The 22,005-nt window shown below is 41.5% G+C and overlaps 1 long non-coding RNA gene across 1 annotated transcript; it reads left to right on the top strand.

Moving 5' to 3' along the window:
- Positions 1-2,528: 2,528 nt before the first annotated feature.
- LOC106016680 (uncharacterized) lies at positions 2,529-4,578 on the top strand. The gene is made up of 3 exons (XR_001189560.5): positions 2,529-2,699; positions 3,670-3,764; positions 4,203-4,578. It is a non-coding gene; the product is annotated as an uncharacterized lncRNA (long non-coding RNA).
- The last annotated feature ends 17,427 nt before the right edge of the window (positions 4,579-22,005 follow it).

Here is a 22,005-nt window from a genome sequence, read left to right as displayed (position 1 = left end):
CCTGAACTTAGGAAATGAGCCAGCACTTTCTGTGGTGGTGCACTCACTTTGCTGAAATCTTGCCTGCAAAAGGTTGTTCGGGTCCCAGAAGGAATTTTGTTAAATGCCAGCATTTGGGCAGCTGGGTTAGAATCATAAAATGATAAAATGGCTTGGGTTGGAAAGAAACCTTAAAGATCAGCCAGTTCCAACTCCATGACATGGGCAGGGACACCTCCCACCAGATCAGATTGCCCAGGACCTTGTCCAACTATCCCTGGCCTCCAAGGATGGGACATCCACAGCTTCTGTGGGCAACCTGTTTGAGTTCCTCACCACCCTCAGAGTAAAATATTTCTTCACAACTATTATCTAATTATCTAACCTAACTCTACCATCTTTTAGTTTAAAGCTGTCCTTAAACCCTTGCCCTATCACTACACTCCCTGGTGAAGAATCTCTCCCCGTCTTTCTTATAGGGCCCCTTTATCTATTTGAAGGCCATGATCAAGTCTCCCCTGAGCTTTATGCAGTAGAAGAGGCAGGATTGAGTCCCAGTGGGAAGTGGCTCAAAGCTAGACTGGAAATACAGTGACTCCTGCATCTTTGCTAAGGTGGTTGCTTGATGCATAAAGACCGTAGAGTCTTATTGTCCGCTATGTTTTCACAAGAAAAAAAATATATGTGTATTTAGTGGTTAAGAGCAAGAATAAAACCCAGAACGAGAGCAGGAAAGGTTTTCTGTGAGAGGACCACTGCTCACTGCCCAGCTCACCCTCGGTGAAGGCTGACTGTGGCTATAAGCAGTGACAGCAGCTGCCTTCTCCTTTTGCTATGTTAATCCCCAGTGAAGCACTCCCCATCTCGGGACACCTTTTAACCTTTCTGCTGTCAGGTTCACCTGTGTGGCCACTGCAGGCTTTCAGGATGTCACAGGAGGTCTGATCCCAAGTCTGCTGAGCCTGTCTGCATCTCCTTGGCTGGCCCCTGTGCAATGCAGGACTTGGTCCACGTCTGCATCCTTGTGTGGCCTCCTGACAGTTCAGGGTGTCATCAGGAAGACGTGATGGGCTCTTCTTCAGCACAGGTATCTGTCCTGGACCTCACCACAGATCCTGCAGGGCAGTCAATATAAACAGCAAAGAACACAATGTTTTTTAGCTTGTTTTTTTTTTTTTTTTTTTTTTTTTTTTTTAAGAATAAAATCAGTCTAACCTCCTGTATTAGAACTCACACAGCTTTTTAAGAACTATCTGTTCTTATAAGCAGAGGCAGAAAGTCCTCTGTTGTCGAAGGCATAGAAGACCCTCAAGCCAGTGTCCCTTGGCTCTCAGTGGTCCCATAAAGCAGAGTGTAGCATGGGCAGATTGTCATGGGAATGCCCCTTGCTCCATGGCAAGTCACAGAGAGCATCGCATCCCAGCAGAAATGGGCAGCCTGCCCCAAACCTCTCAATCATTCAGCTCAGAAAAAAATATACGATTACTCCAAGGAAGGAAAGGATGCACTTAGCCAGCCCCAGTTAGAGGTAATGGCTCTGTTCCCCACCTAGTGACAGGGAAAAAACATTGCTCCATCTTCCCAGAAACAAGGAATGAGGATGGGAGAGGACTCAGACCTTGGAGCCGTGGCTCAGGTCAACACAGAAGGAACTATTTGGACGAAGTGAGGCATGAAGAGAGGGAGGAGAATTTTCTGGTGTGTGGGGGGTGGAAATCAGGTCCAGTACTTTGAACCCTGGCCTTTTTTACACCTGTAAGTGGCATTAACTGGTTATCATCATTTTTAGTGACTGAATAAATGATACAGATTTTAGACCTTTGATCATTTCAGTAACGCTTCCCAGATTTTCTACACTTCCTCTTAGAAAGATGTTTTTTTCAACGGGACATTAGAAAACAGCTGAGCTCTTCTGGCACTGAGCAGAACAAGAGAATTACAGGCAATGTGTCTTATGGCCAATTCTCCCCTTGATTTGTCTCAGCTGGGGAGTGGATTATGCTACATCTCAAGACCCCTTCTGAACCTATTTCCTATGATTTCTACAATTTCTCTAACTCCTCCAGGGATACCAATTACGATCCTGTAAGCACACCAGACTGGTCTCCTTACTATAGCTCCTCTGCGTGTGTCTCACACCTCCATAGGTGTGTCAGACATAAACGACCTTGCTCTTTTCCTGCAGCTGTATCTTACCACCCTCATCCAGTTTATCTTCACAAACACTTGGCTGGTGAATGATGCCGAGCTCCCCTGGCTAGTCATGTTCAGATTCTCTCCAGTCCCTGGGTGCTGCTTGGGGGCCAGGGTGCGGCATGGCACGGCACGATGAGCATGCGTGGAGGCGGCAGTTTTGCTTGGCGGTGCCCCCAGGCTGGCAGTAGCAGCAGAAGGGCGAGCTGGGCTGTTTGCTGGCTCTCAGCAGTTGCTTGTTCCAGCGAATTAAAGCTGATTATTCCCCGTCTTGGCTCATGGAGTTACTCATCCATTCTCCCAAGCATGGGTATTTACAGCAAGCTAAGCAAGGGTTTGAAGAAAAAGGGCAGCAGGGGAACTTGTGCTAGTCTGGGGAACTGCTGGAGTCAGTTCTTTACTAACGAGCAGTTAGTGTCACTTACCCACTGATGAGGGCACATAAAGTACCCCCTGCGGGCTGCTTGCTTGCAAAGGCTTGCCCTTTCCATAGGATGAGACTCAGCAAGATATTTAACCTAAAGCAGGTGAGTAATTGTATGTCTGTATGCTGGGATGAAGGATGGAGGCACATGCTCAAACACTTTTCTGATTCAGAGCTATGGCTACCTTTGAGGCCCTCTTTAAAATTCGACTGTCTATGTTGAGCTGCACAGCTGGTACAAAGTGTCTGTTTTTCAGTACTTTGCATTAGCAGCATTGCTTCTGTCCTGCCACTGAAAAAGTAAGACACAATACACGCTCATCTCTCTTTTGTAAAAAGTCATTTTAGATCCCCGAATGTGCAAACGCCAGCACCTCATTGCCATCAAAAAGCAATTAACATAACTGATGAGTGACAGGAAATCAAAATACAGTCAGATCTAACAGCCTCAGAGTCAGGGATGTAAATTATACAGTCGCACACTTTTCTGTAAGATGACTCAGTTTGTTCTCTTTCCATTGTAATCAAAAGTGAATTACGATCTTGAAAGGTTCTATCTCTCCCAGATAACTGAAAAAGCTAATTAAAAACAAAAGCCACAGATGTAATCATTGCTTAATGCTGTAAGCATAACATGACCTAATGCTATTATGAGTTCTGAACAAATTTCAATTAGAACTCCAGCTGGTAAACAGATAAATGTGATAACGGTATTTTAATATTACATAATCACTTGTTAGTAAAAGTCATTTTTATTTCAGCCATTCATACATATCAAAAATGGTTTTAGATTTAGATGTGTTTTTCAGCACAATTGGAGGACAAAAGATGTTTGAATTAGTAGCATTTGAGAAGATCCTCTTCAAGGGTATTTTTTTTTCTTTAATTAATCAATATTTTTGATACAATCACCATCACCCTGTAGCTTGATAGTGGTTTGCACATTACCAGATTGGAAAAGTAATTCAAACTCATACTTTGTACTCAGTTGCACTGGGAGGAATCACTTCCAGGTAACAATGGCCTTTTGTTGCCCAAGGTACATTTTTATTTCTTGTCTCATTGAGCTTTAGGGAAGATGGGAAGTCATGGCCCATGACAGGGAGTCAGTGGGATTTCTGTCAGAGCTTGAAATCAGAACATGTGGAGAGACTGAGGATGCAGCAGGGTATGTATTGGTATGGGTCTTAGGACAAACACAAGTCCAGAAAGATCCTTGTGATAAATAAGCATTGCTTGTTGTCACAGTGCTGGCACTGTTTTGGAGAGCCAGGACCAGTTGCCTGCTCTGCCAAATTTCCAGAAAAAAGCAAATAAAACTCTTGAATTACTTAAGCATCAGTTTCCCCCACCCCGCTCCCCCAGAATATACCTGGACAGGGGCATGAAATGAGATGAGGGAACCACAGCCAAACTCCTGCCAAGGGGTGAAACCAGCAGCTCTGGAAGGATGCTCTCCGTATCCCACCAGGCTGGCATCATGCTGCTCTGCTGCAGCAGACTCTCTGGCCCAGCGTTTGATTTCAAGACAGGTGTAGGGGAGCTGGCTGGTAGGATGGTGACAGCTTAGTCAGTTCATCAGCATACAATTCCTCTCTCGTGCCAGTTAAAACATGGATAAAATGAATTCCAGTAATGGAGAAGCATACTGGCCTGACAGCACCGAGGGAGGAAATCTGCTCCAACATGAAGAAAGCAGAGGAAGGTGCAATGTGGGGCTCTCCCTGCTGTGCCATTAACCAGCCTTCACCTTGTCCTCGAGGGACCATCTGTAATGGGCAGAGCACTCAGCATCCACTGCCTGGTCTCTGTGCAGAGGGGACTGATCTGCCACTCTGAAGAAGTTGATGTGCCTGATGTGGACACCTACATTTAATTTGACTTCATTTGCATGCAGCAGTTCTCCCGAGTTCAGAGTTATTTGATGGCAGAGACAACAGAAGCTGTCACTACCCTGAAATAAAATTTTTGCTATCCCTCAGTGACATGATTTTTTCCTTTCTCCTTCAATTATCCATTTTAAATATTTATTACATACCCTGTAGGGTTACTTTTACTCTGGAAAGAGCAAGGGTTAAGCTTCTGTTTTTTAAACAAGAGAAAATGTATTGAAATAAATCATTTTTTTTTTCCAGCAGCAGCAACAATAACACACACACAAAAGAAAGAAATCCAATATAAAAACATACTATTCTTAGTTAAAAGGGCAATCACTCTTGGGACTGAAAGCTCTTCTGACTCTGCCATGGCTTCTCCATTATTTACTCATATCACAGTAGCATCGAGAGGTTTGAAATAAAAGATTGCATGTGCTAAGCCCTATAAGAAGCAGTAAGCTCTTGCTCTCTACATAGGGAACAGAACAGTCCTGCAAGCAGGATATCATCCTCTCTATATGAGATGCAAAGGCATAGAGAGCCAAACTGTCTGGGTTACAGAGAAGGTGGCAGATGAAGCCTGTTTTAAGGTCAGGACTGAAATAGTGCTGTCAGACCATTTCTGTAGCTGTGAGTTCATCCTTCCTCCTGGAAGTGTATGTGAACCTCCTAAGATCTAGGTTATCACTTCAATTTCTGTGTGTCAACTTACTCACCTTCTTTTCCTAATATTAGCTACACATGGCAGATAACTGGGCTTCAGCTCTGTTTTGTGGATAACCAGTCAATACAGTCCATAATACCTTGGGCATGACTCATCTGACCTAAATGTGGATATCTACTTTAAAATAAAATGACTGTTGCCTTACGGCTGTATTGACCAGATCCCCAGCCACTGTAACGGGAGCCCAGCCAACAGAGACAACCTAATTTAAAGAGATGAATCACACCCCATTCAAGTCTGTGCACAGTAATGTCTTTGCAAAGGCTGCCCTTGTGTTGTTACACTGGTGTGTATGCCTCGAACGATTTATGAAGTTGGGCAGCTATAGTGCTGTGATCCTGGGTGGTTACAAGGTTATGAACGGACCATGATGAAGATAGTTAACAGGAGACACCTACATTTTGCCAGAACCAACACACTGTTTGGCAAATTGGGAAGTCATTCATTAGGATGCTGCGATCTGAGTCACAGAAATCTTCTTTTCCTTCTGTGTAGTGTAGGGGTATTAATTGTCTGCACCTGAAAATGGGTTTGACTATCTTTGAGCATGCCCTAGCGAAGCAGGCTCTGCAGACAAACAGAAGTAACTCAACACAGCCCAAGGGTGAATAGCAAATGAAGGATATTCATCATGTTGGTCATCTGGCCTGTCTGTGCCAAACTTGTCCAGTTCCAAGGGAAAAGATCCACCTCTGTTGAATGACTCCAGTGTTTTGAAAGCCTGAAGGTAACTGATGCAATGAGTCGTTCATGTTTCCGCAGGTACCTAATGGACAAATGTTTCCGCTCAGGCAAAGAGAAGCAGCCCAAGGGCTGAAACCACAAAAGCTGGATCTGGTCTTTGGTGCTGCCCAGAGCACGGGATGGGCAAGTGCCATCCACAGAGCTCTCAGCCAGCCAGGCAGCTCCAGCACAGCTGTTCCAGCAGTATCCGAACAGCCTCCCACAGATGCTTCCTTCTTCAGTTCAGATTTAATTCTTTTATTTATCCTCATTTTACTTCCCTGGTAAAGCCTACTGAGGTTCATTCATGTGAATCATGTCACACATTCCTGGGGGCAGGTCATTTCTCAAGCCCTCTTGTCCACTTTGCTCCCTGCACAATGCTTAGCAAATACATTTCCATATCAGATCTCACGTATCAGGTAAATGCCTTCCAGGCCAGGTTGGATGGGGCTTCGGGAAACCTGGTGTAGTGGAAAGTGTCCCTGCCTATGGCAGGGGAGTTGGACTGGATGATCTTTAACATATTTTCCTTTTTAACCCAAACCATTCTATGATTCTATGAAATAAAACCAACAGTTCCCTACTACAGAAACTCTCCTCACCCAACCCCTACAGTTTTATTTACTGTCACCACCCCAACCAATTGCCTGTATTCATTTTCTCCTAACCTTGGTTCTTCTTTCATGATCCTTCTCCTCTCAATGACATATTTTCATAGAATACAGCCCTGCTTTAGTTTGCAATTGTCAAACCCCCTTGCTTTCAACCTCAGAAATGTTAGATGTAGTACCTACAATCAGTTTTTGGAGGTCGTTTCCTGTTATCCATCCCAGACCCTCTCTAATCCCTTCCTTCAGCTCCACTGGCACTGACCTAACCAATATGACAAATAATCTTTTCCCAACCAGATCTCGGAACCAACATTCTACATTCAGCTGTCTTTGACAGCATGGGCCATATTCATTTGACTATTCTCTCACACTTTTCTCCTCATCTGTAACTCTTTCTTTATATTTCTCGCTTTTTCCACAAAGTGGTAATTCCATTCTATAAATGAACTATTTGTGTCTCTCCTCATGCCCTATTCATTTATCATAGTTACAGCAGCAAATCTATTTTAATAGAATAAAATATGTAGAATATATATGAATATAATATATATTCTGCAGCTGCTGTATTTGACCTCACATTGCTGTGTCTTGAACATAGTCTAAAATTTGTGTTTTCTTTTATGTGTTTCTCAGAACATTTTTGATGCTTCATAAACCCCCAAGTACCTGTGTAACCACCACTCAAGTGACCGTAAATCACAGATAGAAAAACTGAATGCTCCTTTATTCAATGAAGCCTTCTTAGAAGAGATTAGTTACGTTTGTTCAGTAACTATCTATTTATTTATTTCATATCTTCTGCAAATCCCAATTTCACTGATTGTCCTTTCAGCGTTGTATCTTTGCCAGGGCATTCACACAGCCCAAAACACTCTAATTGACATTGCTGAAAAGTTGGCATTTTAGCAGCCAGAAATCCTTCCTCCAATTTATCCTTCTGATATTTCAATACTTTGGCAAATGGCATGGATATATTAGTATTCCTGTTGTTAAATTCATATTACACCAACAGACACATGCAGAATGTGGGAGTAGGCAATTATTACCATTTCCATTTTATCCTAGAGGAAAAAAGGGCAGTATTCATGGAGCCTAGCTCTGGGTATCTCTGTTGGGTTACTCTCCACGAGCTCTCCGTGTAGTCGTTGGTAGAGACAACCTCCTTTAAAAGGCGACATTAGAAAAGCCTACGGAGAAGAGCCTGGTGAGATGAGTCAGATAATTCAGAAGGCTAAATTAGACACCTCAGATGAGTCAGTGGTAGCAATCTTAATGGCTTCAGAGGATGCATATTCCAGCAATTAGCCACAATGTGTAACTGTAGCTCTATATAATTAGCTAGACAAATTGCAGCAATATACAATAGGTTGCTATGTCTTAAATAAGCAATGAATAAATAGTGTGACTGTAGCTCAAGGTTATTCTTATCTTCATTTACCTCACTACAAGAAGCCTGCAGTGTTTTGATTTCCAAAGGGAGAAGAAGTTTGTCTTTGTTTAGTCTATTACAACCGAATGATGATTCTTTGAGTCTGGCTCAGTATCTAGCTTAGGCAACTCTTATCTGGCTGCTGTATTCCTTGATTCTTTAGTCTCATTTTGTGCCTTGGCATTTCTGATTTTCTCTCTACACCTTTTTTCTAGTCTTTTCCAGAATCACACAATTATATAATTCAAAGGGACCACCAGAGGCCAAGCCAGGGTGAAGTCAATGTTAGATGAGGTCCCTCAGGGCCGTTGTGGTATCTTGCTTTGAATATCTCAAGGACGGAGATTGCACAGCCTCTCTGGGCCTCTTTTTTAACGTCTGACCACCTTCACTGTGAATAATTTTTCCCTTAAAGCTAATTGATATTTCTAATTTTCATTTGCTGTAACTTGGGTATGTTACATCTTAGTCTGATTTCATCTCTTCTTTAATATTTATTTAGGTAGTTGAAAATAGGTTCCTGTTTGCCCTTAGACTTCTCTTCTTACAGTTAAACAAGCTCAGCTTCCTGAGCCTGTCCTTGTGTGTCATCTGCTTCAGTCACTAACCATCTCAGTGGGTCTCTGATGGACTTTAGCTTGGTACTGGGCAGCCCAAAACTGAACACAGTACTTCAGACACGCACTCTTCACAGATGCCAAATGGAGGGGAAAATCAATTCCCTCAAACTGTCAGCTGTGTTCTTGCTAATGCAGTCCATTATGAAGTTGACATTTGTCACTGTAAGATTGTGTTGCAGACTTTTGTTCAACTTATTGTCCAGCAGCATCCCAGTTCCTTTTCAGCAGAGGTGCTTCCTAGTCTGACCTCAGCCTCTACTGTTGTATGAAATTATTCCAGCCCATGTGCAAGACTTTGAACTATTTCTTTTTTTTCTTTCCTTCCCAGGAACAATTTCTAAGCCTTGGTTTCAAGGTTAGATTGTATATCTAAAATACACAGGTTCTGAGACTGCAGGTCAGATCCATCACTAATGACTGTTGGCATGGTTCTACTGAAGCTAATGGAACCGACAATATTTATATAGCAGAAGATCTTGATCTTGCTTTCTTTTTAATCCTGACTATCGTTTCTTTGAATATCATCCTTAATGGTAAGCATCCAATCTTCATTTGTATTCTTACTCTGCTTTTAGCTTCAGTATTAACTTGCAGTAATGATTTAGTTTTGCTTCTTTTTAATCTAAGTGAGAGGCTTGATTCATCTTGCTTCATCCTTTCACAGGATCCCTCTGCATGTTGTAAATACACTGATAAATGTGTTAATTGAAATGACTGTCAGATGTACTGAAAATGAGTCATTCCAGGAGTTCTACCTTGAAAGTGTATTCATAAGGAAGTCTCAAGTATGAATCTCTGCAAGTTAGACTATTATTATACTGAGTAGAAACAACAATGAATAACGTACAACAAAGCACGCAAACACATATGCACACTTGTGTATAAATGTACACACCAATGCAAACTCGCATGAGATGTATTGTAGGTAGATTCATTATAACAGTGGACAGAGTGGGCAGTTTTGTCCATCAACTGAGCTCTAATCAATCTGCCTAATGCCTTTCACAATATCATTTCATTAGAGGCACAGAATAATCATTCACTCATCTGCTCTTCAGCTGCTGGGTTTGATTTGTGTTCTTTTATTGTGGGAACTAATGGGTATCCCATAAGATCTGATCTTTTTGAATGTTTTCTATTTATTGCTTATGTGGAAGAATATGTATTGCCTTTAGTTTATAGGCATTAAAGGGTGAAAATCAGTGGGTGATTTATACAGACTATGGCATGTAAAACAATTAAGTTCTTGTTGGGTTGAAAATTATCTCAGTTAGAATATTCACTGAGTTATCAAAAATCTTCCTTCATGAAGCACATCAATTGACATCCTACAGAAGCCATTAGGCACTTTTTTAATTACTCTTCAGGCTGTATTCCACCTCAGTTCTCAATGAGCTTAAAGTTAATTTGAATGAAGAAGGGATTTGCACAAAAATATGCCTTCCACTTTCAACAGTCTGTGTCCACCTAGAGAAAATAGAGTAGAATGCAAAGGGAGATGTAAGCACAGGTGGTGAGTACTCCCACCAGTACAGAGGAAAGGATAAAAAGAACAGAATAATGGAAAAAAACAGCTCCCAGTAAAGAACAAGGAAACCCTTTGGCCACACATTACATTCCCATCCTTTAGTCAAATATTTGTTTCACCTAAAACTTCTGGATTTTCATTCTAGAATCTTGCCCACCTTAATAATGATGATTACATTTTCCTCTAATTTATAAGCTACATTTATTCACTTTCAGTTTGTATTTATTTGTTTTCATGTCATTAATTGGTTTTATGACAAAGCACTACAGTTGCCTTGCTGAGAAATCATGGTACAGTCATGTACCATGGCACAATGCTGGGTTTGGGGACCTATTTCTAGTGCTGGTTTGTGTATTTTGTGTAACAACTTTTTCTTGGGCAAAAAAACACATGTTGTTTCTGAAGCTGGCACTATTGTTCATTGAACAGTGGTTGCTCTTCAGAAAGAGAAGCAAGGAATGCTCCCCATCCCCAGCATTATTGCAGGGTGGTTTCATCATTTCTGGAAGACATAACAGCGTCATTTACACCATCTTTTGTGGAAAAGTACCTAGGACTTGTGCTGCCAGTCAGTTGCAAGATGCATGCTTCCTCCTGTGCTCTCAGCTCTACTCAGTGCGACTTGCACTGTCCTGGTGGATTTCAGAGGATTTTGATGGCTCTCTCTCCACCTCTGAGTTGCAATTGAGCAATTTAGTTCTCCAAAATGAGTAGCAATGTCACTTGGTAACTGACAAAGGCCAGGAGCAGTCCTAGTGCTCAGCCTTAACATGGGCCTCAGACCGTCTTTTAAATATTTTATATTCCTTGATGGTGTTTTCTGTCTGGCACACTTAGTAGGGACACAGAGACTTTCTTCTCCAGTACTTTCTTCTTCTCTAGTAAATCAGGTTCCCTTTAATGTTAGGAGTCCTTCCCTATGCTCATTCCAGTTTGAATCTACTATAGTCTCTCCTGCCACTTAAATTTCAGGAAAAAAATATGCTTGTAAGAGCAGGTCACCCAAGTCATTTTAGATTATACACCTAGATGATAGCCAGATGATTATAAAGGGTTTCACTAACCTTGGCACTGTTGAGCACCTCATGAGTTATTTGTCTGCTATGCTATTCACAAAAATACTTAAAACTGAGTTTCAGACTTTTGCTATTTACAGCACCCAGTTTTTCTTGCCTCAGCCATTTTTCATGGATTGTGAGGGAATTCTCTTCCTCCCACCCCTTTCCAGGATTTCTGCAGTACTGAAACAAATTGACATTTCATTTTGTGCTTACAGAATTTTCTTGTTTTGTAAAGGTCCTTGGTGATGCTCAGCAACTGATGTCCAAAACATTACTCAGTCACTTGCAACCTTGGTGTGAGGATGTATAACATTATGTTGTTCTCTACCCCATTTCAAGGTCATCTGCTGGTTGTAAAATGTGTAGATGTGAAATGATGATACACATAAGATAAACAATTAAAACTCTGTACCAAATGAATTTATATAAACCTAACTAAAACCTTAATTTCAACCTCATAAATGTTTTTAATTTGGTACATAACATTCTAGGGCAAGACAAACAGCAATAACCCTGGTTATCAAACTCCTACCTTACAAGCTTTTGATTATCAAACTGATACCAGATGGTTAGCAGTTCTTTGGGCTTTGGTCTTTGGTCTGGGCTCCTCTTATCTTTCAGTCAGTCTGCTGAATTATAAAGAACAATGGAAAGATAATAAGTAGCACTCCGGCATTTATCAAATGATTTAGAATAGCCTGCAGACAGACCAGCTGATATGATATAATTTTGTCTCAGGAAAAAAATCAAGGGCATAAGGCCTGCAAATTAATATTGTCTGCTGTGAGCAATGGTAGCCTTTAAGAGTTTTGTTTCAAACTACGTCAATGTTTAAATTTTGCCTAAGATGAAATTTTGAAATCAATGCAGCTCCAGATAACCTTTAACCTGGAAACTATCAAGCTATTTTTTGCACTTACTCAAAAGTTCATAGAAAAATGTTTTTTCTTAGTGGTAGGATTTTGGTGCAGCTCCTAGTAAAATGAAACAGAAAAAGTAATGAGAGACGTTTCTATGTTTATTTATTTATTTATTTACTTAGTTTCAGACTGCAACATTTATTCTTTTGTAGGCTTTGTTGATAAAATACTGCTGAATTTTTCAGAGCTCTACTCTCAGTACTGAGTCCAGAGGCTTCAAATAAATCAACACATGGGCTTTTAAAATCTAGCTAAAAGGATTACAGTGGGAGCTATTACAGTATTGGGCACTTTCAAACATCTGACCCCTACACAGGGGCTTAAAGACAGTTGAGCTCTTCTGAAAAATTTGTTCACACCTGAGGACTCTTGGAGGTCTGACTTCTATACTTTTCAGTAGCTTCTTATTCTTTATCCAAAGACAGGATCCTGTTACTGAAGCTTAGACCTGTAAACTCCTGAGAATCGATGTGAGAGAGGCTAAAACATGTTAAGTGATTGCTTGCCAGGAGGCTAAATGCAGGAATGATTTATAAAATGCAATTCTTGTACAAAATCTACGCTGCTGCTCAATTCCCTTGCTGGAGGAATAGCAAGGGTTATGTGGAACAGATTGAAATCTGGCAGGAAAGGAAAGGATTATGGCATGCAGTGAACGACAGCAGGGAGACAGCCATGTCAAAAGTTCACATGCAATATGTGATATCAATAATTTACAAGGCACTTCCATTCTATTTTCTTTATCAACAAAGCAGACTACAAGCCTTTTGGAGGGGTTGCCTACTTCACTGTTTTTGCTACACCACAAAAGGATGAAATAAACTTACATGTGACAGGGTATTATTTCATGTATATGTTTCTTTTCCATGTCTCCAGTGCCATGCAGCAGGATATATTAGTTGTTTTCAGCAGCAGCAGCACGTATAATTCCCTGTCAGCGGCATCTCCATGATTCTGTCATTATTGCTGTGATCTCTTAACATTTTTTTCTTTGCTCTTCTGTCCATCCTTATGCATTAAGTGGTAGGAGAGTAAACACCTCTGAATACTTGTGTTTACTTCTGCCTGTGTCAGAGACTGCTGTGGGGGATCCTTAGGAATGTAAAGAAATTGCATTAAGAGCCAAAGGCACTGGAGAAAGAGCCCAGTTTGATAAGTCTAGAGGCACTTTTCTATGAAAGGGCCTGGCATGCCAGTTTGCACTGTTTGAATCCCTATGGCACAGAGGTATGAAAAAGAATAGATTATGTTTCCTATCTTTCCTTCTGAGCACAGAACTTGTATGGGGCACAAGATGAGATATTGATGGTCTAAGGGCAAGGCTCTCCCAAGACAGCCTCTTTGAAAACCTTATCAGTGCTCCTGCTAGATGGAATAACTGAAGAGCAGAAATTAGCATCTAGATATGAACCGGGAGGCTAAGGCAGTAAATCACCAACTTGACCAGTTGTAACATGTTTAGTTACATTCAGTTTGAAATAGAAATGGGAAGGATAGTCTGATCCATTCTGACCTGAATAGACTGCCAAAGTCTGGGCTGCTATAGGCACTTTGAATTAGGAGGAGGAATTGGGAGTGGGGATGTTTAATCTATTTACAGTGTATTTACAGGAAGATACTAGGCCTGTTTTCTCTGAGCATAGGAGCAATCAGACAGTTCCCCATCCCAGTTCAGCACCCAAAGTCCAGTTGTATATTTTGGTACTCTCTCTACCCTAGACAGGCTGTTCAAGGTTTTCCTTCTTATATTCTTGTGCTGTGCTCCCCTACATGCTCTTGCATAAAGAAACACACACCCACACACCTCTCCCATAGTAATAGTCACTGAAACCTGCCTGCTCAGAGCACTGAAACTTTGTCTTGGGTGGATATGTGTGCTTGACTCTCCTACTGTCATATCTGAAATGAAGGATAGTCATAACATAATATCTGTCAGGCTCTAAAAGGTTCAACCTGACCTAAAATGATTTAACCTGCAAACCTTCTCAAGAAGCAAGTAGACAGGAAGGAAAACCTCCTCCTGCTCTCTTTTTTCTTCCCTTGCATGTGCAGCTGTCCTGCTTTGATGAGTTATCACCCTGCTGCATTTACAGCCTGAGGGGCTGACCCTTGGGTAGTCCCAGAAAAGGGACCACCTCTATGAAAAGCTGATGAGTGGGATTACATGTGCACTCATTCAGGTATCAGAGGACTTGGGATTAGTTCACAGAGCTGTTCCAAAATCTTTTTGTCATTCTTCATAGTCATGTCTGGTGTGGTTCTTCAAAGGCTCTTCAAAGGTAGAGGTAGTTGGCTGCGTATCTCTAAGGCTCAGGATCTCCATCCACTTCTCGGTGGATTCTAGGGGGTGATAATATTTTCTTCAGAGCCCCTACAAGACCCAGTGGAAATAAAACTGTGAGACATGAAAAGACTGCAAGAGGATCTCTATAAATAGGAAGCAGTGTTCAGTGAGAGTGGGCAGTGTGGAGGAGGGGATTAAGTAACAAACACAAATTTCCTTGGAAAATGATATTCTGCCATACATCCAGCCATATTACAGCATCTCTGATCTTGCCTTCTTCTGGCACACATATCCTATCATTATCTGAACACTTGTTTCCTATCAAAAGATGACCTTGGAAGAGTAAAAAGAAAGAGAAAAGTAGTATAGAAAAAAAAATAAAAATCTGAGGTTTCTGGCTAGCAGGAAAAAAAACCCTACACATATAATGATCCTTTCCAGTCTCGATAATACAATCTGTAAAGTGATATAGCCTGGCATTGCTTTGCTGCTGCCATGGAATTACTGCAGCTTAGACCACCTGGGGCCTGGCCTTTTGCTCCCAGCATCTGCTGGTGTGACACAGCCTGACAGGGAGGACGAAAAGAGCATTCAGGCAAACATTCAGCACCTTGCCCCGTTCTCACTGGCACTGAGGTCCTGCCAAATTCATGAGGAGTTTTAGGAAAGTCAGGAGGAGTGGGGTCCTTGGGGTCCCTAGGCCTATTTAAGACACAGAGCCTTGATTTCCAGCTATGCTGATTTCATAGTAAATCTGCAGTAACTGTGTGTAACTGAGACCTGGCCTTCCAGATCCCTTTTTCTGAAGTCAAGCAGCATCATTTTTTATTTATTTTATTTTTTTTTCAGTAATTCCTTGTTTGTAAGGAGTCACAGGAGCATAGGGACCAGCAGAACAGGTCAGCTCCAGGTGCACGAAGTCCACAGGCCCATGTTGAACTGTGGCCCCAAACAGATGCATAGGGAGCAAGGTAAGACAAAGAAAATAAGAGCTCCTCTATTCCAGGACACCCTCACAACTCCCATGTCACTTAGATACTGTTTTGGCGTTAATTATTCCTGTTTGCTTACCTCTTTGGGAAATTTCCAACAACAACAACAACAATATATATATTTTTGGTGACTATCAAGAGGCTTACAAACTAGACAAACCCGACAGATTTTTCCTCTCTGCTTATGGTCTTAAAACTCCCTGTAGCATTTGCCACTTCACCATCACTGGATTTGTAACTTTTTCTTCAGCAGCATTAATAATTGTTTCACCAGTCTCAGAGATCTGTATCTGGGTGGCTGCATTTCACATGGAGAAAACTGACCCGCATTGTGCCAGAGTAAGGATGAATTCCTCTGCCTGTGACTAATTATATTACCTAGTGCATAGCACAAGCTAACCCTGTTAGACTAAACCTTGAACTATTCATAGCCATGGATAACTAGGGTCCCTAGCTATTGCAGGTCTCCTGACCTGAGGAGGTCATTAATTAATTTCTATATTTCTGCATGTGTATAAATATGCATTAAATCCAGTCATTCTGAAATGAAAACCCACTGTCTTTCACCAGCATATATTTGCACTTACTTAATGCTGGATAGAAAGTTATAAAGTACAGAGACCTTTTAAGCATACAGATTTACTGCAGATTAGGTTTAAACCTTTAAAGTTTGTCTAGGGTTGAATTTTCCTCCTCCATTTACTTAATTTCTTAATAGTTTTACCACATATCATTGTAGGCAGTGCTGATATGAGTGTTTTACGTACAGGAAGTCCATGTTATTTTATGAAAACTAGCTTGCTGGAAACAATAGCTACTATTCTTCAGCTTGGACTGCCCCTAACATTTATCTCCTGGCTACTATGCAAATATCTCATGTCCTAATTTCCACACTCATTCATTTAACGCATAAGCTCATTACAGTTTAGGTGTTTATTTAAAGGTGCTTCAAATATCTCAGAGCAAGTTGCTCAAAAGCTGTGCAAAAGTGCTGAGAACTTTGCTTCTGTGGCTAATTCTACTTTTTGCTGCAGACATTGTTTGCAATACACGGCATTTCTATTTATTTATTTATTTATTCTTAGTCTGTTCATACAGGACTCCACAGCTGGGCATGAAGCCAGATTTTGATCCCAGTCCTGTTACTGGTTTCAACTGAATAATTTCAGATTTCGACTGGTTTGCTGGCAAGCTGAGCCTGTCCTCCCCCTCTTGTGTCAGCTCAAGTCTCAGCTGCAGTGGCGGGGGGGAGGGGGAAGGAAACAGGAGGAAGCAATAATCCTTGTTTGCTTTTGATACCTGACTTGTTACCTCATTGTGTCAAAAAAACTAAAATCAAGGGGAGTGGCACACCCCCCTCAGTATTTCCAGTCACTGCTGGGTACAAAGGTGTGCTGCAATTTCATTTCACAGCCTCAGAGTTTTTGCAGGCTGCTGGAGTGCATCCCTCACAAATTTCTCTCAGGCTCAAAGTGCACACGTGGGGCTGTGTAAGGTCTGCAGTGCACAAGTCTTGGTATGAACCCCAAGGGCTGACCCCCATAACTTGCATGAAGATGACAGTGGTTTGCTTTGCAGACTGCTTTTCTGGCCAAACCCTGCCTTCATCTACATTCATGCAACCCTAATGAGGTCTCATAAATGTGACCAAAGGCAAAAACTTGGTCTTGTGCCTGCACAAGAGTTTTGAGCAAATCATAATCAGTATCTCAGGAAACCCAACTGTAATGCTCCAGTTGGATCTGCTCAGTGTTTAGGGCAGGACCTTGCTATCCGTGCAAGGGGATTTGCTTGGCATAACATTGGGCTGTAGGTTTGCCTGGTGCATGGCTGACAGCTCTTCTAACAAAGACTGAGCTAGGAAAAGAAAAGAAAAGAAAAGAAAAGAAAAGAAAAGAAAAGAAAAGAAAAGAAAAGAAAAGAAAAGAAAAGAAAAGAAAAGAAAAGAAAAGAAAAGAAAAGAAAAGAAAAGAAAAGAAAAGAAAAGAAAAGAAAAGAAAAGAAAAGAAAAGAAAAGAAAAGAAAAGAAAAGAAAAGAAAAGAAAAGAAAAGAAAAGAAAAGAAAAGAAAAGAAAAGAAAGAAAGAAAGAAAGAAAGAAAGAAAGAAAGAAAGAAAGAAAGAAAGAAAGAAAGAAAGAAAGAAAGAAAGAAAGAAAGAAAGAAAGAAAGAAAGAAAGAAAAGAAAAAAAAAAAAAGCTGTTCACACATTCTTCTGCCTTTTCTTCCTCCTGTCTCCTCCTCCTGCTGGAAATACCTAAACACAGGAGTCACTACGAGGGCAGCAACCCCTTTGCGCTGCAGGGCTGTGCACTCGGGTGTATCCAACCATTTGTCTGAGCTGCTGAAATCATAACAGGGGCAGGAATGTGGGGGGAGGAAACCAGCCCAAGGGTCTTCCAAAAACCCTCCTCTGGTCACTACTGATGGGCAAACCAGTCATTTTGTGTATCCTGCATTCCCTTAATGGGTCAAACAGTGAGGAAACTTTAGCTGGAGGCCCCAGAACAAAATCAGTTGTTGGCTCCTTCCCAGTTTTTATCTTTCAGGAATGCCAAAGGTCTTGTGCAGAGATTTCTTTTAATCAGTCTAAGCCCAGAAAGCCTGAGTTCTGGGAGGAAACTTGGCTCCTGACAAAAAAATTTATCCTCCACCTTCACCTTGCAAATGTCTGCAAGTGATGTCTGTACCATAGCCCAAATGGAGTCAGTCTGCGATTTCCTACAGATGATATGCTTTAAGATTTCCAAAATCAAAATGGCAGATAAATGAGAACTATCTTGTGTGTTGTTTTTTTTTTCAAGGGTTTGTAACAATCATAAACCATATTAGTAATCGGATTTTTTGTTTTCTCTGTGCTTTCTAAACCATCTTGAAGAATTCAATTATATTTGTTATTTCTTGCCCCACTGCAGTGGGGTTTTATGGGGCTGGAGCATCAGGTGATGGTGCCAATGGCAGTGCTGCAGCCCTCCTGGACACCTCGACATCTCAGATGTCTGCTTGAGAAGTGGCCCTCTTCAACCCAGGTTCATACTGACAAAAAGGGAAATGGAAACCTCCTTTCAAGCCCTAGGAGCTAGTTTGTAAGGTGCAGCTTTTTGGGGAGCTGAGCAGCACCACAGCTTAGCTGGAGCTTATTCAGCACTTATGGTCTCTAAGTCTAAATTCAGAGATTTTTTGCCATTCAGTTTCCATTGCTCAGCATGAAGCGACACCACCCCCTCAGTGCCGTTGGCAGCTCTAGGTGTACAGCCCTGCCCCCAGAATTATCTCCCTAAATGTTAAATACAGCGAAGATAGCAGCAGCCCAGAAAAAGTGATAGCCCATTATCAGTGATGCCAGAAGACACTGAAGGGAGCACACAATGCGGCATCATTTGGTTTACAACAGCCTTTCTGGAAATGCAATAATCTGTCGTGGATTCACTGTCTCTCTTGAGTGGCTCAGCATAAAGAGAGGTTAAGGCAGCATGGTTGGGTAATTGGCTGGTGTCACATCAGTGGGAGCTTAGAAAGCTGGGAGAAGAAAACAGAATCAGACCCAAACAGGCAGCAAGTAAACTCCTCTAAAGAATGTATGGAATAAACATTTACCATACTCGCAAGACTAATGGACCTAATAAAGATTAATTATTATGTCTTACTTTAGAAATTTTCCCTGCCAAATGTCCCCTTTTATTTTTTTTTTCTTACAAATTCCTTACTGATATACCCATAAAGCTGAGGCAGCCAGGTGTCCAAGCCAAAAGGTTTTTTCTAACGCAAAAATCCCCCACACAACCAAATAAATATATTTAAAAAAAAAAAGAAAGAAAATAAAAAGACTGTGTATTTAAGCTCTGAACATCTCTTTTCTGATTGATTTTGAGCCTCACTAAACACGTTCATGTGAAGGAAAACAAATACCAGTCTCTGTTAGTTTAACCCATCACAGGGAATCACCTGAACTGGTTCTCCCTGCATTCCCTTGACACGAAACTGGGCCTGTCCTGACAGGGTCTCCAAGCACCTTTGAGGTGTCAGTGCTCAGCAGTCCTGTCCTTGTTCAGTATAGATACCAAAGTACATGCATTTGCACGTATTAGTTCAGACTGAACAATACAAAGAGGCTAAGGAGTGCTTAATAAAGAGCCTTTCCTGAGCAACAGCTATTAGAAGAGTTTTAAGGAACTCATAAATTCCTGATTTCCAGCACTATGATTAGCTCTCACCTCTATATATCCAGCAGCTGTGTGAAGAATTCAAACTAACAGCAATATTAAACTGCTGTGGAAAGTGAAGTCCTTTAATTGGTATAACAAATATATTCAGAGAAATTGATGGAAGGCGATTTTTTTTTTTTTTTTTCAGACAATGCACAATTAGCCTGAGGAACTCATTACCATAAGATATTAACTTTAAAGAGTGTCATGAAATTCAGAAATGGATTGTTTGTACTGAAGGCAAAAATATCCAGTACTAATGTTAAGCACATGCTTTAGAAGGGCTCAGATGCAATCTGAGCGAAAATGCAAAAAATGCACAAAAATTCTTTTTCCATGTACTGACAGGTAGCAACCTTCCTAGTGGGCAAATCTCTTGCACTAATCTTCTGAAACCCATGGTGCTTGCTGCAACTTTTGCTAGGATACTCAGTTAAGGGGGTTCCAGGAGTAGGATTGCTCTCACCTCATTTTATCTCTGTAGTAAGTAGTGACCAGACTCAGCTGGCATCCTGGGTGTCTTCCTGAGTCACCCCACTTTACCAAGATAAGCACACATTCCTATCAGCTTCTCCAGCAGCCATGAAACAGGAGGAGGAGGCAGGCACGCTTCCAGTCTGTCTGAGGTTTTATCGGGGCAAGCAAGTACCCAGCAGTGCAGTGGTCTCCCTTACACCCAGTGGGGTCAGGGATTCAAATAAGCCCTGTTCAGGGTGTGAGAGAAAAGGCTTTGTTACAGCTGTAATACCTTGGGCTTTTCTTGATTGTGTTCTCAGAACACGGAGGACATTGCAAAAGGGGCATTGAGCTACTGCAGAGTCCAGTGAAGGGCCGTGAAGATGGTGAAGGGACTGGGGCATTTCTCCTGTGAGAAAAGGCTGAGGGAGCTGGGACTGTTCATCCTGTGCATCCTAACCCAGATACAAAGTCAAGCTAGCAACTTGAAAGGGCAACATCTATCAGAACTAATAAGTGCTAATCTAGCATAAAAGAGATAGCAACCAATTGAGTCGACAGGCAGAGAGAGGAACAAAGTCTGGCCACAGCACATTGAGAACCTATACAATTATAAGTCATACATTATAAAACAGCTCACTGCAGACGAAGGATATAGCCACAGTAACAATTCCAATAAATATTTAAAATAATGCCTTGATTTGGGTAGTGTTATAAAATTAGACTACAACTCAAGTCATTATACATTCCCAGAAAATAAAAGTCCTTACCTGAATCTTCTGTTACTAATCAGAAAAAAAAAGCTTCTTTCTAGATCATCAGTTTATTTAAGGAATTGGCAGACAGTTGGCTGTGTGTATGTGTCACAATTTTGAAACTGTCAGAGCTGCACTTATTCTTATTCACTAATCATACCCATGTACCTACAAGCTACATTTCTAAATGGTATGGATGAATAATCCCTTTGCTCTTGTAGAGGGTTTTTTATGGCTCCTCTAAGCTGTGCATCTATTTTCACTTGACTTTAAGGCAATCAATATGCTGGCACAAAGGCTTTGGGATAATTCATAGCAACAATCTGTAGCAACTTACAGACTGATTTGGTTCCCTTAAATTGTGCTGATGAAAAAAATACTAGAAGATTCCAAATGCCTAGAGTCACCACCCCCACCACCTTCCCCCCCCCCCCCCCCAAAAAAAAAAAAAAAATAGAACAGAAAAAGGAAAAAAGAGAGAAAGAGAGAGAAAAAGAAACTGTTCTCCTTAATAAGGGTGCAAATCAAGTATGACCCTTTAGTTTTTATGGTGGCCTTTCAAATTTCTTCCAGGGTAGCAAGATGAGAATTTAGCCCCAGAGGTAAACCTTGCTCAATGGCATGGATTTCAAAGACATAGGAAAATGAATATCAGTTCTTATGTCAGTTGCTGTGCTCACAAGAAAAGGCAAAGAGGGGCACAAATTCCTGCATTTAGCTTTTCATTAGTTCTTCTTTGTACCGAACATTTCACGAGCTGCCCTGCCAAAGACAAGCAGCTCCTGTTGGTGATGCCACTGACCGTGGAGGCTCTGCACAACTACCAGAAAGGGAGTCACAACAGAGCACTCCCCAGCCTGCTACTACTGGGGCACCTGGCACCTGGTATTTCTATACATGGGAGATTATTGCACTAAAATTGCACTAAACCCACTGGCATTTGCCTCATAGATGAAGATTAAATGAGACACGTTGCTTTTGTTGTTCCCTCACCCATTGCAAGACATAAATTAGTCGGTTGATGGATTTTGTTGACTAACGTGAACTGTAAAGAAGCAAAACATTGCATCTGTGTTGGCTGGGTAACAATGGCTCTTTGTAGAGGCTCTGTTCTTGTCAGTCCCAGTAGCCATGACACAGCCATTCTGTAGTGCTCTCCAGGAGGAGGAGGCAGGCATGCTTCCAGTCTGTCTGAGGTTTTATCAGGGCAAGCAAGTACCCAGT

This window comes from Anas platyrhynchos, chromosome 2 (assembly GCF_047663525.1).
Source record: "Anas platyrhynchos isolate ZD024472 breed Pekin duck chromosome 2, IASCAAS_PekinDuck_T2T, whole genome shotgun sequence".
NCBI classification, from domain to species: domain Eukaryota; kingdom Metazoa; phylum Chordata; class Aves; order Anseriformes; family Anatidae; genus Anas; species Anas platyrhynchos.
This window is presented reverse-complemented; position numbering and strand designations above follow the sequence as displayed.